Genomic DNA, 13,731 nt, shown 5'->3' on the forward strand with positions numbered 1-13,731 from the left:
TATGAAGGAAAAAGGAATGGTGGCGTGGAAGAGGTGAACCTCTCCATGACCCTGGGACGTCTGCAGCGACAGCAGATAAAGGAGCTGTGCACAAGCTTTGCACCGATTTTCTCAGCCACTCCAGAACGGACCGAACGGGCATACCACTCCATTGACACAGGTAATGCTCACCCAATTAGAACCCCACCCTACCGGGAGTCACCTCATGCCCAAGCGGCTATACAAAGGGAGATCCAGGACATGCTACAGATGGGTATAATCCGCCCCTCTAGCAGTGCATGGGCATCTCCAGTGGTTCTAGTTCCCAAACCAGATGGGGAAATATGCTTTTGCGTGGACTACCGTAAGCTAAATGCTGTAACTCGTCCTGACAACTATCCAATGCCACGCACAGATGAGCTATTGGAGAAATTGGGACATGCCCAATTCATCTCTACTTTAGACTTAACCAAAGGGTACTGGCAAGTACCACTAGATGAACCCGCTAAGGAAAGGTCCGCCTTCGTCACCCAGGCAGGGGTGTATGAATTCAATGTACTCCCTTTGCTGCGAAATGCACCCGCCACCTTCCAAAGACTTGTAGATGGTCTCTTAGCGGGATTGGGAGAATCTGCCGTTGCCTCTCTCGATGATGTGGCCATTTTTTCTGATTCATGGACAGAACACCTGGAGCACCTGAAAAAAGTCTTCGAGCGCATCCGGCAGGCAGGACTAACTGTTAAGGCTAAAAAGTGTCAAATAGGCCAAAACAGAGTGGCGTACCTGGGACACCAGGTGGGTCAAGGAACTATAAATCCCCTACAGGCCAAAGTGGATGCTATCCAAAAGTGGCCGGTTCCAAAGTCAAAGAAACAGGTCCAATCCTTCTTAGGCTTGGCCGGATATTATAGGCGATTTGTACCACACTACAGCCAAATCGCCGCCCCGCTGACAGACCTAACCAGAAAGAAACAGCCAAATGCAGTTCAGTGGACTGATAAGTGTCAAAAGGCCTTTAACCAGCTTAAGGCAACACTCATGTCTGACCCTGTGCTAAGGGCCCCAGACTTTGACAAACCGTTCCTAGTAACCACAGATGCGTCCGAGCGAGGCGTGGGAGCAGTTTTAATGCAGGAAGGACCGGATCAAGAATTCCATCCTGTCGTGTTTCTCAGCAAGAAACTGTCTGAGAGGGAAAGCCACTGGTCAATCAGCGAAAAGGAATGCTACGCCATTGTGTACGCGCTGGAAAAGCTACGCCCATATGTTTGGGGACGGCGGTTCCAACTACAAACAGACCATGCTGCGCTACAGTGGCTTCATACCGCCAAGGGAAATAACAAAAAACTTCTTCGGTGGAGTTTAGCTCTCCAAGATTTTGATTTTGAAATACAACACATTTCGGGAGCTTCTAACAAAGTGGCTGATGCACTCTCCCGGGAAAGTTTCCCAGAGTTAACTGGTTAACAATTGTTCTTGAAATAAAACATATTGTTAGTTTTTATATAATCAGTAGTATGTCTAAAGGTACATGTGTTTTATTAACTCTGTTTTCTCCTAAAGCTCCAGGAAGAAATCACAGCCAGTGTGGAACCGGACGTCCAACACTATCTGTGATTTGGGGGGCGTGTCATAACTATAAAGGGAAGGGTGACAGCTCTCCTGTGTACAGTGCTATGGAATCCCTCCTAGCCAGAGACGCCAAATCCTTTTACCTGTAAAGGGTTAAGAAGCTCGGGTAATCTGGCTGACACCTGACCCCAAGGACCAATAAGGGGACAAGATACTTTCAAATCTTGGGGGGGGAAAGGCTTTTGTGTGTGTCCTTTGTTTAAGGGGTTGTTCGCTCTTGGGACTGAGAGGAACCAGACATCAATCCAGGTTCTCCCCATCTTTCTAAACAAGTCTCTCTTATTTCAAAATTGTAAGTAAAAGCCAGGCAAGGCATCTTAGATTTACTTTGTTTTCTCAACTTGTAAATGTACCTTTTACCAGAGTGTTTATTTTTGTTTGCTGTACTTTGAACCTAAGACAGAAGAGGGGGGTCCTCTGAGCTCTTTAAGTTTGATTACCCTGTAAAGTTATTTTCCATACTGATTTTACAGAGATGATTTTTACCTTTTTCTTTAATTAAAAGCCTTCTTTTTAAGAACCTGATTGATTTCTCCTTGTTTTAAGATCCAAAGGGGGTTTGGATCTGTATTCACCAGGAGTTGGTGAAAGGAAAGAGGGGGGAAGGGTCAATTTCTCCTTGTTTTAAGATCCAAAAGGGGTTTGGATCTGTATTCACCAGGAGCTGGTGAAAGGAAGGAGGGGGGAAGGGTCAATTTCTCCTTATTTAAGATCCAAGGAGTTTGGATCTGTATTCACCAGGGAATTGGTGAAGGTCTCTCAAGGCTACCCAGGAAAGGGAATTAGCTTTGGGATGGTGGCAGCGGACCAGAACTAAGCTGGTAGTTAAGCTTAGAAGTCTTCATGCAGGCCCCTACATTTGTACCCTAAAGTTCAAAGTAGGGATACAGCCTTGACAGGGATTTCTCATGACTGCAACCCCCTTGTTCTGTTCCACCCCCTTATATATCTTTTGCATAAGGCAGGAATCCTTTGTCCCTCTCTCACTTCCCACCCCCTCCTTCTCAATGGAAAAGCACCAGGTTAAAGATGGATTCCAGTTCAGGTGACATGATCACATGTCATTGCAAGACTTCATTGCCCACTTGCCAGCACACAGGTATACAGGGAGACATACAAGTAAACAACCATTTACAGTCAATTGTTCTGGTTGATGGGAGCCGTCAAGATTCCAAACAACCATTAATGGCCCACACTTTGCATAATTACAATAGGCCCTCAGAGTTATATTCCCTATTTCTAGTTTCAGAAACAAGAGAGACATTTATACAAATTACTGATTGTGATCATCCTGATTATAAGCTTTGTAAAGATACCTGTGACAAAGTTCCTCCTCTATCTTGATGGGTCCTGCACTTATTGGCAGATTTTCTTGCTTCAGAGATTCAGCATGTGGGTTGAGGAACAGCCCAGAGACGTTCCCCTCTGGAAGAACCCACAGCCCAGGTCAATTGGAAGGTTTGGGGGAACCCAGGCCCACCCTCTACTCCGGGTTCCAGCCCAGGGCCCTGTGGACTGCAACTGTCTATAGTGCCTCCTGTAATAGCTGCATGACAGCTACAACTCCCTGGGCTACTTCCCCATGGCCTCCTCCAAACACCTTCCTTATTCTCACCACAGGACCTGCCTCCTGGTGTCTGATAACACTTGTGCTCCTCAGCACTCCCTCTCAGCTCCTTGCACCACAAACTGAAGTGAGCGCCTTTTAAATCCCAGGTGCCCTGATTAGCCTGCCTTAATTGATTCTAGCAGCTTCTTCTTAATTGGCTCCAGATGTCCTAATTAGCCTGCCTGCCTTAACTGGTTCTAGCAGGTTCCTGATTACTCTAGTGCAGCCCCTGCTCTGGTCACTCAGGGAACAGAAACCCTGTCTGACCTGGGATAATAGATCACTCTCCTGTAGCTCTCTGGCCTGAAAGAAGGGGGCTGCTCCTCCTCTTTCTCTACTACATGCTTGCTGGCTGGCTGCTAGACCCACCCACACCCTTGGTTGCTGCTGCTTCAGCTACAGCCCCTTGGGGGGGGCCTGCTGGCCCACTCCCCAGAGGAGGGGAGAGAAAGACCCCAGCCATTGCTCCTGCTGCTGGAGATGCCACCACCACCTCCACCTGAGAAGGGTCCTTCCTGCTGGCCACCAGACTGCCGCCTGGAGCTGCTGCGTTTGCTGCTGGGGAGCTGCTGGAGCCCTGAGGAGAAGAAGAGGATCATCTGCCAGTGGGGGAGCGCGTAGGAATTCTACAGACCACCGTGGAGGGGGCCCTCCCGGACTGAGTAACTTTTGAACTGTGCTCTTGTGGTGGGGATCTAGACTGTGTTTGTGGGGACACAGGGGGTGTGGCGTGGAGCCTGCCCCCTGGTCCATCTGTGTCCCCCCCCCCGATCCCCACCACCACCATCATCGTTGCCCCCTCCACCACCCCCACCGACTACTCACCATCTGCCTCGAGCTCCTGCCTCTGGGACTCAGCTGCTCACCTAGGCTTGCCATGCCCTGTTGCCACCATTGGGCCTGATACAGCAGCCAGCCTAAACTGCTTTTCCTTTTGTTACAAGCGCACGTAGGTGCACGTTCCCCCCCCCTTTTGGACTGACCTCCTCCCCCCTGCAGCAAGCCCCCAGCTTTACCCCTGCTGCCTACCCATTTGCCCCTTGCTGCCTTTTGCCCCTCCCCCTTGCCCCAGCCCCTTGCTAGCTCCAGTTTGTTTGCCTGCCCCGCCCTTTCCCTCTGCAGCCTTTGTCTGTTTGACCCGCCCCAGCCTCTAAAGCTAGCCCCGTGGTTCCTCTGCCCCATTTCCCGCCTGGTTGCTCCCTTCCCCCTGCGGTCCCCTTGCCCTGATTAGCCCCTCCCCTTGTGCGCCCATGTCCCCTCCCTTGCGCTTGTACCCCTCCCCGTTTTAGTTTGATTCTGTCTCACTGCACCCCCCAATGCTGTTCTATCCTCCCTTCCTTGGTGGAACAAGAGGAGCCGGAAACCTTCCCTGGGTCGGTGACTGACCCCTAGCCCTTGATAGCCCACCCCCATCCACCCCCTCCTTTTTCGGCGCCCTCCTCCCCTACCTACAGCCTAGCGGGGAGGAGTGGTCGACCTGCTTCCCCCTTCCCTACCCCCCCTCCAGTGTTTGCTCTCCCCCCATCCTCATTATGGCAGGGGACGAGGAGAGTGAGACCCCTCGGGCGGACCCTGCTGCCCCTCCTCCACCCGCCCCACCATCGTCCTCCCTAGCCTCTACCTCAACCGCCGCTGCCGAGCCACCTACTACCACCCCTGCTGGAGTGCCGGCAGCGGTGGGTAACGAGGTGACCTCCGCTGCTGCCACGTCCCTCGCCCCCTCTGACTCTGGGGGAGTCCCTCCAACCGGCAGGAAGGGCCAGGGCACAAAGAAGGGTAAAGGCCCCGCTAAAAAAGCCAGGCCCTCCATGGCAGGGGGTGCCCCCACTGCCACGGCCCCGCAACCGGCCGCGGCGTCCCTCCCTGCTGTTCCTTCCACCAGCTCTGTGGGTGTCCCTCCCTCGACCCCCAGGGCATACGCCCAGGTGGCGGCGGCCCCCCCGCCAGCCGCTACGTCATCTCCCCCATCCACCGCCTCTGCTACCATCTATAGCGGCCGGGGCCCCTTCCCCACCTTGACTAGGAAGCACGGCGTCCGTTGCCTCCTGGTACCCGCCTCGCCCCACGTGGAGACCTACGTGCGGGCGTTGGCAAGGGTGGTGGGGCCCACGGCCATTGTGGCGGCCTCCAAGATGTACGGAAAGGTCGTCTTCTTCCTAGCATCGGAGGCCGCCGCCCAGGAGGCAGTGGAGAAGGGCCTGGCGGTAGGGGGCGTGTACGTCCCCCTGGAGCCGCTAGAAGACCTGGGCGCCCGACTGGTCCTGACTTCTGTCCCTCCATTCCTTCCAAATGCCGCCCTGTTACCCGCCCTCTCTACCCTGGGAAGGCCGATCTCTGTGGTCAGCCCTCTCCCATTGGGCTGCAAAGACCCCGCCCTCCGTCATGTCCTCTCATTCCGCCGGCAGGTACAGTTACAACTGCCGCCGGCGGCACGTGACGGAGCGGCGTTTGAGGGGTCCTTCTTGGTCCCCTACCAGGGGGCCCGCTACCGGGTGCATTATTCAACGGGGGAGGCCCGGTGCTACCTCTGCCGGGTGATGGGACACGTCCGGAGGGACTGCCCCTTGGCCCGGCATGGAGGGACATCCGAGACCCCCGAGCCCCGGCAGGGCGCCGGCCCCGTCATCGCCGGTGCCCCTAGCTACCCGGCGCCCGAAGCCGCCCCTCCTCCTTTCCGGCCCACCAAAGCTCCCGCTCGGGCCCAAGGGGTATCTCCCCCAGTGCGCCTAGACGAGCGGGAGGGCCACGCCTCTGCCTCCTGCGTTCTGTCAGGGCCTGTAGAGGAGGGTGAGGTAGGGATACCTCCGGGCATAGAAGAGGGCATGCCCCAGGGAGAATCCTCCCTCCTACATGTTACCCCACCATTACCTCCCCGAGTCCCTAAGCTTTCGTCCTTGCTCCCTGACCCAACACCTGTTAGCCAGCCCCCAGATGATGCCATGGAGGGCTGGTCCTTAGTACAGGGGAAGCGGGGCAAGCGGAAGGCTCGAGCTCCGCTCCTCCCATCTGATGCGGTAGCCCCCCGGAAGACCAGGAAGGGGGGCACCGATGCTGAGCCTTCCGCTTTGTCCCCGGGTGGGTTTTGTCCACCATTACCGGCTAGGGAAGACGTGGCAGCATCGGAGGAAAGCACTACCCCTCCTCCGGTGTCCCTTCCTATGGAAGCCCCTGATGGAGCCCCTCTCGCCCCCTTACAATCTGTAGCCCCTGTATGCACCAAGGCGAGCGTTGCTTTGGGTACAGACGGGGAGAGCCCTGGGGTGGTGGAAGGTGATCTCCCCTCCATTTATGAGGAGATCGAGGCCCTGGGTCTGACCCCGGTTACCCAGGGGGAGGACGACCCTTTGCCAGCGGGCCTCGATCTGAGCGACCTCGCCTCAGCCCCCCTTTCCCCATGTTCCGTCCCCTTACCCACTGCTTCCGCTCCCGCCTCCGAGGAGCCCCTGGACTCTTCCACCAACCCGGCTGCAGATGGCACCCCGCTAGCGGTCGCCGAGCCTCTTGAGGCGACGGCCAGTGCCATGCAACCGGGACCTGAGTCACAAGGGGACTCCCTCATGGCTGAGGGGCAGCCGACCTCCTTCCCGGGTGGGGGCCCCACCGTTGTTTCTCCACCTACAGATGCCGTGGCCTTACCATCTGACTTGGAGCACGAGCCTGGCATCGCAGAGGGCCCACCTCCCTCCCCGCAAATTCCTGAGCCCATTTGCGGGGTGTTACCCCCCCCACCCAGTGGCCTGGCTGCTGGGACCCCCGATCCCAATATCACCCCTTCCCCTGTCCCTATTCCTGATTCCAGCCCTACCCTTGACACCGACCCTGTCCCTGTCCCCTCCACTTCCCGTGATGCTTTTGCCGCCCCTGGGGCTGTCTCCTTCCTTATCCCAGAGGATGACCCCCAAGGAGCGGCCTTTGTTTTTCCCTGTCCCGACCCACCAGGGGCTGCTAGTTTCCCTCCGCCGCCCCCCAGTGAGCCGGGATCTGAGGCAGGCCACGTGGCGTCGGCCCATCGGACGCCACGTCGAGGGTCTGCCCCCTGTTTGCCCGTCTCGGTGGGCCACGGGGCTGTGACAGGGGCCCCACTGGGGGCAAGCCTTAGATCAGTAACCCCACCCCCCCATACGCTGAGAGAGGAGCTACGGGAGTTCCTTGAGGACGTCCGTGGCTCCCGCAACAAGGTACAGCTTGCACTCCAGCGATGGGGGGATTTTCATCAGATCCTCCGGGCCGCGAGGGCCCTCATGGGGGAGGGTAAGAGGACCGGGAGGCAGGCCGCTGCGGCCTACCAACGGGTCCGCCTCTTCCGTGACTCCTTAATCGCCCACGGGGTAGGTCACGGATTGTTGCGCGGCCCGACGGAGGCCGTGAGCGTCTCTGCCGGCGAGGATCCCCCCCAGCCCTCCTCATGGCACCGATCATCTTTGCAACATTAAACACCCGGGGCTGTAGGATGGGTCTCCGCAGGAGCCAGGTGCTCTCCTTTCTTCGGGAGGGGGGGTACTCTGTGATTTTCCTGCAGGAGACCCATACGGATCCGGCCGCTGAAGCTAGCTGGCGGCTGGAGTGGGGGGACAGAGTCTATTTTAGCCACCTCACAGTTCGTACGGCTGGAGTGGCGACCCTGTTCTCCCCCGACCTACGGCCCGAGGTGCTGGGGGTCGCCGAGGCTGTGCCAGGCCGCCTGCTACACCTCCGGGTCCGCATGGAGGGGCTTGTGGTTAATCTCGTCAACGTTTACGCCCCGACATTGGGCCCGGAGAGGTTGTGTTTTTATCAGCAGGCGTCCGCCTTCCTCGGCACCTTGGATCCTCGCGAGTGCCTGGTCCTGGGCGGGGACTTTAACGCCACCCTTGAGGAACGGGACCGCTCGGGGACTGAGCAGCACCAGGCCGCCACGGATGTCCTCCGGGAGATCGTCGAACATCACTCCCTGGTGGACGTCTGGCGCGACCACCACCCGGATGACGTTTCAACATTCACTTTTGTCCGGGTGGAGGTCCATCGGTCGTACCACTCCCGGTTGGACCGCATCTATATGTCACGCTTCCATCTTTCCCGGGCCCACTCCTCCAGCGTCCGGCCGGCCCCTTTTTCAGATCACCATCTAGCCACCGTGACAGCCTCTCTTTGCGCGGAGAGGCCGGGGCCGGCCTATTGGCATTTTAATAATAGCTTGTTGGAGGATGTGGGCTTTGTGGCGTCCTTCCGGGAGTTCTGGCTGGCCTGGCGAGGGCAGCGGCGTGCCTTTCCCTCGGCGCGGCGGTGGTGGGACCTGGGGAAGGTGCGCGCCCGGCTCTTCTGCCGTGACTACACCCGGGGCGCCAGCCGACGGAGGGATGCGACGATAGGGCAGTTGGAACGGGAGGTCTTAGAGCTGGAGAGGCGTCTGGCTGCCAGCCCCGGTGATCCATCCCTCTGCGGAGCGTGCCGGGAGAAGCGGGAAGAGCTCCGGACCCTCGAGGACCATCGGGCCCGAGGTGCCTTTGTTCGATCCCGCATCCGCCTCCTTCGGGAGATGGATCGCGGCTCCCGCTTCTTCTACGCCCTGGAGAAAAAGAGGGGGGCCAAGAAGCACGTCACCTGCCTTTTAGCAGAGGACGGCACCCCCCTCACGGATCCGGCGGAAATGTGCGGGAGGGCCAGGGCCTTCTACGCGGGCCTTTTCTCCCCGGATCCGACCGATCCTAACGCTTGCAGAATGCTCTGGGATGAACTCCCGACGGTCAGCGCGGGCGACCGAGACTGGCTGGAGCTACCTCTCACTCTGGCCGAGTTCTCGGAAGCCCTCCGTCGCATGCCCACCAATAAATCTCCAGGCATGGACGGGCTGACCGTGGAGTTCTACCGTGTGTTTTGGGATGTCCTCGGCCCAGACCTTGTCACCGTCTGGGCCGAGTCCTTGCAGGGCGGGGTCCTCCCTCTTTCGTGCAGGCGAGCCGTGCTCGCCTTATTGCCGAAGAAGGGGGACCTCCGCGATTTACGGAATTGGCGTCCCATCTCGCTCCTCAGCACGGACTATAAAATCGTAGCAAAGGCCATCTCGCTGCGGCTAGGGTCCGTGCTGGCGGACGTGATCCACCCAGACCAGACCTACACCGTCCCGGGCCGCACCATCTTCGACAACTTGTATCTGGTCTGGGACCTCTTGGAACTCGGGTGTAGGGATGGTCTGTCGTTCGCCCTCCTGTCCCTGGATCAGGAGAAGGCGTTCGACAGGGTGGACCACGGGTATCTCCTGGGCACTCTGCGAGCGTTTGGCTTCGGGCCCCAGTTTGTGAGTTTTCTCCAGGTGCTGTACGCCTCTGCAGAGTGTTTGGTCAGGCTCAACTGGACCCTGACCGAACCGGTCAGCTTCGGGCGAGGAGTACGTCAAGGGTGCCCCCTCTCGGGCCAGCTGTATGCTCTGGCGATCGAGCCCTTCCTCTGTCTCCTCCGTAGGAGGTTGGCAGGGTTGGTGCTGCGGGAGCCGGAGCTGCGGCTGGTCCTGTCGGCGTACGCCGACGACGTGCTCCTCGTGGTCCAGGACCCGGGCGACTTGGTGCGGGTGGAGGCTTGCCAGACCATCTATTCGGCGGCCTCCTCCGCCCGGGTCAACTGGGTCAAGAGCTCTGGCCTGGTGGTAGGGGACGGGTGGCAGGCGAGCTCCCTCCCACCCGCGCTTCAGGCCATCCGGTGGAGCGCGGGTCCGCTGCTCTATCTCGGCGTTTACCTTTCTGCCACACATCCGTCTCCGCCGGAGAACTGGCTAGGTTTAGAGGGCAGGGTGTCGGAGCGGCTCCGGAAATGGAAAGGACTGCTCCGGTGTCTCTCCCTTCGAGGGAGAGCACTGGTGCTCAATCAACTAGTCCTGTCCATGCTCTGGTACCGGCTCAACACCCTGGTCCCGGCCCCGGGCTTCCTGACCACCCTCCGGACGTTGATTCTGGAGTTCTTTTGGTCAGGACTGCACTGGGTCTCTGCGGGGGTTCTCCATCTACCCCTGGAGGAGGGAGGGCAGGGCCTGAAGTGTCTGCATGCTCAGGTCCACGTCTTCCGCCTCCAGGCCCTGCAGAGGCTCCTTTATGGTGCAGGTAGTCCGGCATGGAGCGTATTGGCGCACGCCTTCCTGCGCCGCTTCCGAGGGCTCCGATATGACCGGCAGCTCCTTTGTCTCCATCCGAGAGGTCTTCCGCGAGGCCTCTCCGAGCTGCCGGTCTTCTACCAGGACCTCCTCCGGACCTGGAAACTGTTTTCAGTGACCAGGTCCGTGGCGGCCACCGTGGGGGCAGATCTCCTCGCGGAGCCCCTGCTACACAACCCCCAGCTTCGTGTGCAGGTGGCGGAGTCCCCCATGGTGCGCCAGAGGTTGGTCCTAGCAGAAGTCACCAAAGTCGGAGACCTCCTGGACTACGACCGAGGAGACTGGCTGGATCCCCTGACGCTCGCTCAGCGCATGGGACTCTCCAGACCTCGTACTCCCCGGCGCGTGCTTCAGGAGGTGAGGGCCGCTTTGCCGCCCGCTGCTCGGGACTATCTCGACCGGGTCCTGCGAGAGGGCACGCCCCGCCCACCCTCCACTCCGAGCCCTCCAGACCTTTTCATCGGGCCCTTGCCCCGTAGACCCAACCAGCCCCCTCCCCGTCCATTCGCCATGAGCCGGCTGCACCATTTGCAGCCGGTTCTGTTCCGGACCGCGCCAAGGAAACATCTATACACGCTCGTGCTACATGTTCTTCATGTCCTCACCCTCGCGTCCCGCCCCGATACAAAGTGGCGGGACCTTCTGCCACCTCTGGAGGGTGAGGAGCCCCGGTGGGCCAGCCTTTATTCTGCTCTGATCCCGAAGCCCACCGGGGACATCAGTTGGCGGCTCCTTCACGGAGCCGTAAGCACGGGCGTGTACTTGGCGCGGTTTACCCCTATCCCAGACACCTGCCCCTTTTGCGGCGTGAGGGAGACCCTGGCGCATGTTTACCTAGAGTGCACCAGGCTGCAGCCCCTATTCCGGCTCCTCACAGATATTTTGTTAAGATTTTGGTTGCACTTTTCTCCACACCTTTTTATTTATGCACTCCCTATCCGTCGCCCCACAAAGTTGCGGGACCTCCTGGTCAACCTCCTTCTGGCCTTAGCAAAACTGGCCATCTATAAAACCAGAGTGAGGAGGTTGGCCGATGGAGTTTCCTGTGACTGTGGGGCGTATTTCAGGTCCTCCGTTCTTTCACGTATCCGGGCAGAGTTCCTCTGGGCGACGTCCACTGGCTCCCTTGACGCCTTCGAGGAGCAGTGGGCGCTGTCCGGGGTTCTCTGCTCGGTGTCCCCGTCTGGTTCGCTTCTTTTGACCCTTTGACCTCACTCCTGTCCCTGTTCTTTTATTAGTTGTCCCCCGTAATTTTTTGGTCTCCAGGTCCTGTGGACCCCCCCCTTAGGCTGGGGGGGATCCTTTAGCAGTGGGCGGGCTTCGCCCGCCCACTTCCTGGATCCCAATAGGTCTGGTCACTCAGGGAACAGAAACCCTGTCTGACCTGGGATTAATAGATCACTCTCCTGTAGCCCTCTGGCCTGGAGGGAGGGGGCTACTTCTCCTCTTTCTCTGCTACCTGCTTGCTGGCTGGTTGCTAGACCCACCCACATCCTTGGTTGCTGCTGCTCCAGCTACAGCCCCTGGGGGGGGGGCTGCTGGCCCACTCCCCAGAGGAGGGGAGGGAGAGACCCCAGCCATTGCTCCTGCTGCTGGGGATGCCACCACCACCTCCACCTGAGAAGGGTCCTTCCTGCTGGCCACCAGACTGCCGCCTGGAGCTGCTGCGTTTGCTGCTGGGGAGCTGCTGGAGCCCTGAGGAGAAGAAGAGGACCATCTGCCAGTCGGGGAGCGTGTAGGAATTCTACAGACCACTGTGGAGGGGGCCCTCCCGGACTGAGTAACTTTTGAACTGTGCTCTTGTGGTGGGGGTCTAGACTGTGTTTGTGGGGACACAGGGGGTGTGGCGTGGAGCCTGCCCCCTGGTCCATCTGTGTCCCCCCCGACCCCCCCACCATCATCGTTGCCCCCTCCACCACCCCCACCGGCTACTCACCATCTGCCTCGAACTCCTTTAGTTTGACCTTGTCTCACTGCACCCCCCAATGCTGTTATATTCCCCCTTCCTTGGTGCGACTAGAGGAGCCGGAAACCCTCCCCGAGTCAGTGACTGACCCCTAGCCCTTGATAGTCCCGCTCCCATCCAGCCCACCCCTTTTTGGCGCCCTCCTCCCCTGCCTGCAGCCTAGCGGGGAGAAGTGGTCGACCTGCTTCCCCTCTCCCTGCCCCCTCCGGTGTTTGTTCTGCCCCCGTCCTCATTATGGCAGGGGACGAGGCGAGTGGGACCTCTCAGGCAGACCCTGTTGCCCCTCCTCCACCTGCCCCACCATCGTCCCCCCTAGTCTCTAAAACAACCGCCGCTGCCGTGCCACCTGCTAACGCCCCTGCTGGAGCGCCGACAGCGGCAGATACCGAGGTGACCTCCGCTGCTGCCACGTCCCTTGCTCCCTCCAACTCTGGGGGAGCCCCCCCAGCTGGCAGGAAGGGCCAGGGCACAAAGAAAGGTAAAGGCCCCTCCAAGAAGGCCAGACCCTCCATGGCGGGGGCTGCCCCCACTGCCACGGCCCCGCCATCGGCCGCGGCATCCCTCCCCGCTGTTCCCTCCACCAGCTCTGTAGGTGTCCCTCCCCCGGCCCCCAGGGCATATGCCCAGGTAGCGGCGGCCCCCCCGCCTGCCGCTGCATCATCATCTCAATCAACCACCGCCTCTGCTACCATCTATAGTGGCCGGGGCCCCTTCCCCACCTTGACTAGGTAGCACGGCGTCCGTTGCCTCCTGGTACCCGCCTCGCCCCACGTGGAAACCTACGTGCGGGCGTTGGCGAGGGTGGTGGGGCCCACGGCCATTGTGGTGGCCTCTAAGATGTACGGAAAGGTCGTCTTCTTCCTAGCATCGGAGGCCGCCGCCCAGGAGGTGGTGGAGAAGGGCCTGGCGGTGGGGGGCGTGTTCGTCCCCCTGGAGCCGCTAGAAGACCTGGGTGCCCGACTGGTCCTGACTTCTGTCCCTCCCTTCCTTCCTAATGCCGCCCTGTTACCTACCCTCTTTACCCTGGGGAGGCCGATCTCCGTGGTCAGCCCTCTCCCGTTGGGCTGCAAAGACCCCGCCCTCCGTCATGTCCTCTCGTTCCGCAGGCAGGTACGGTTACAACTGCCGCCGGCGGCACGTGATGGTGAGGCGCTCGAGGGGTCCTTCTTGGTCCCCTACCAAGGGGCCCGCTACCGGGTGCATTATTCAACGGGGGAGGCCCGGTGCTACCTCTGTCGTGCGATGGGGCACGTCCAGAGAGACTGCCCCTTGGCCCGGCATGGAGGGGCATCCGGGACCCCCGAGCCCCGGCAGGGCACCGGCCCCGTCATCGCCGGCGCCCCTGGCTGCCCGGCGCCCGAAGCCGCCCCTCCTCCTTTCCGGCCCAACAACACTCCCGCTCGGGCCCAAGGGGTATCTCCCCTA

This window comes from Emys orbicularis, chromosome 21 (genome assembly GCF_028017835.1).
Source record: "Emys orbicularis isolate rEmyOrb1 chromosome 21, rEmyOrb1.hap1, whole genome shotgun sequence".
Lineage (NCBI taxonomy): Eukaryota > Metazoa > Chordata > Testudines > Emydidae > Emys > Emys orbicularis.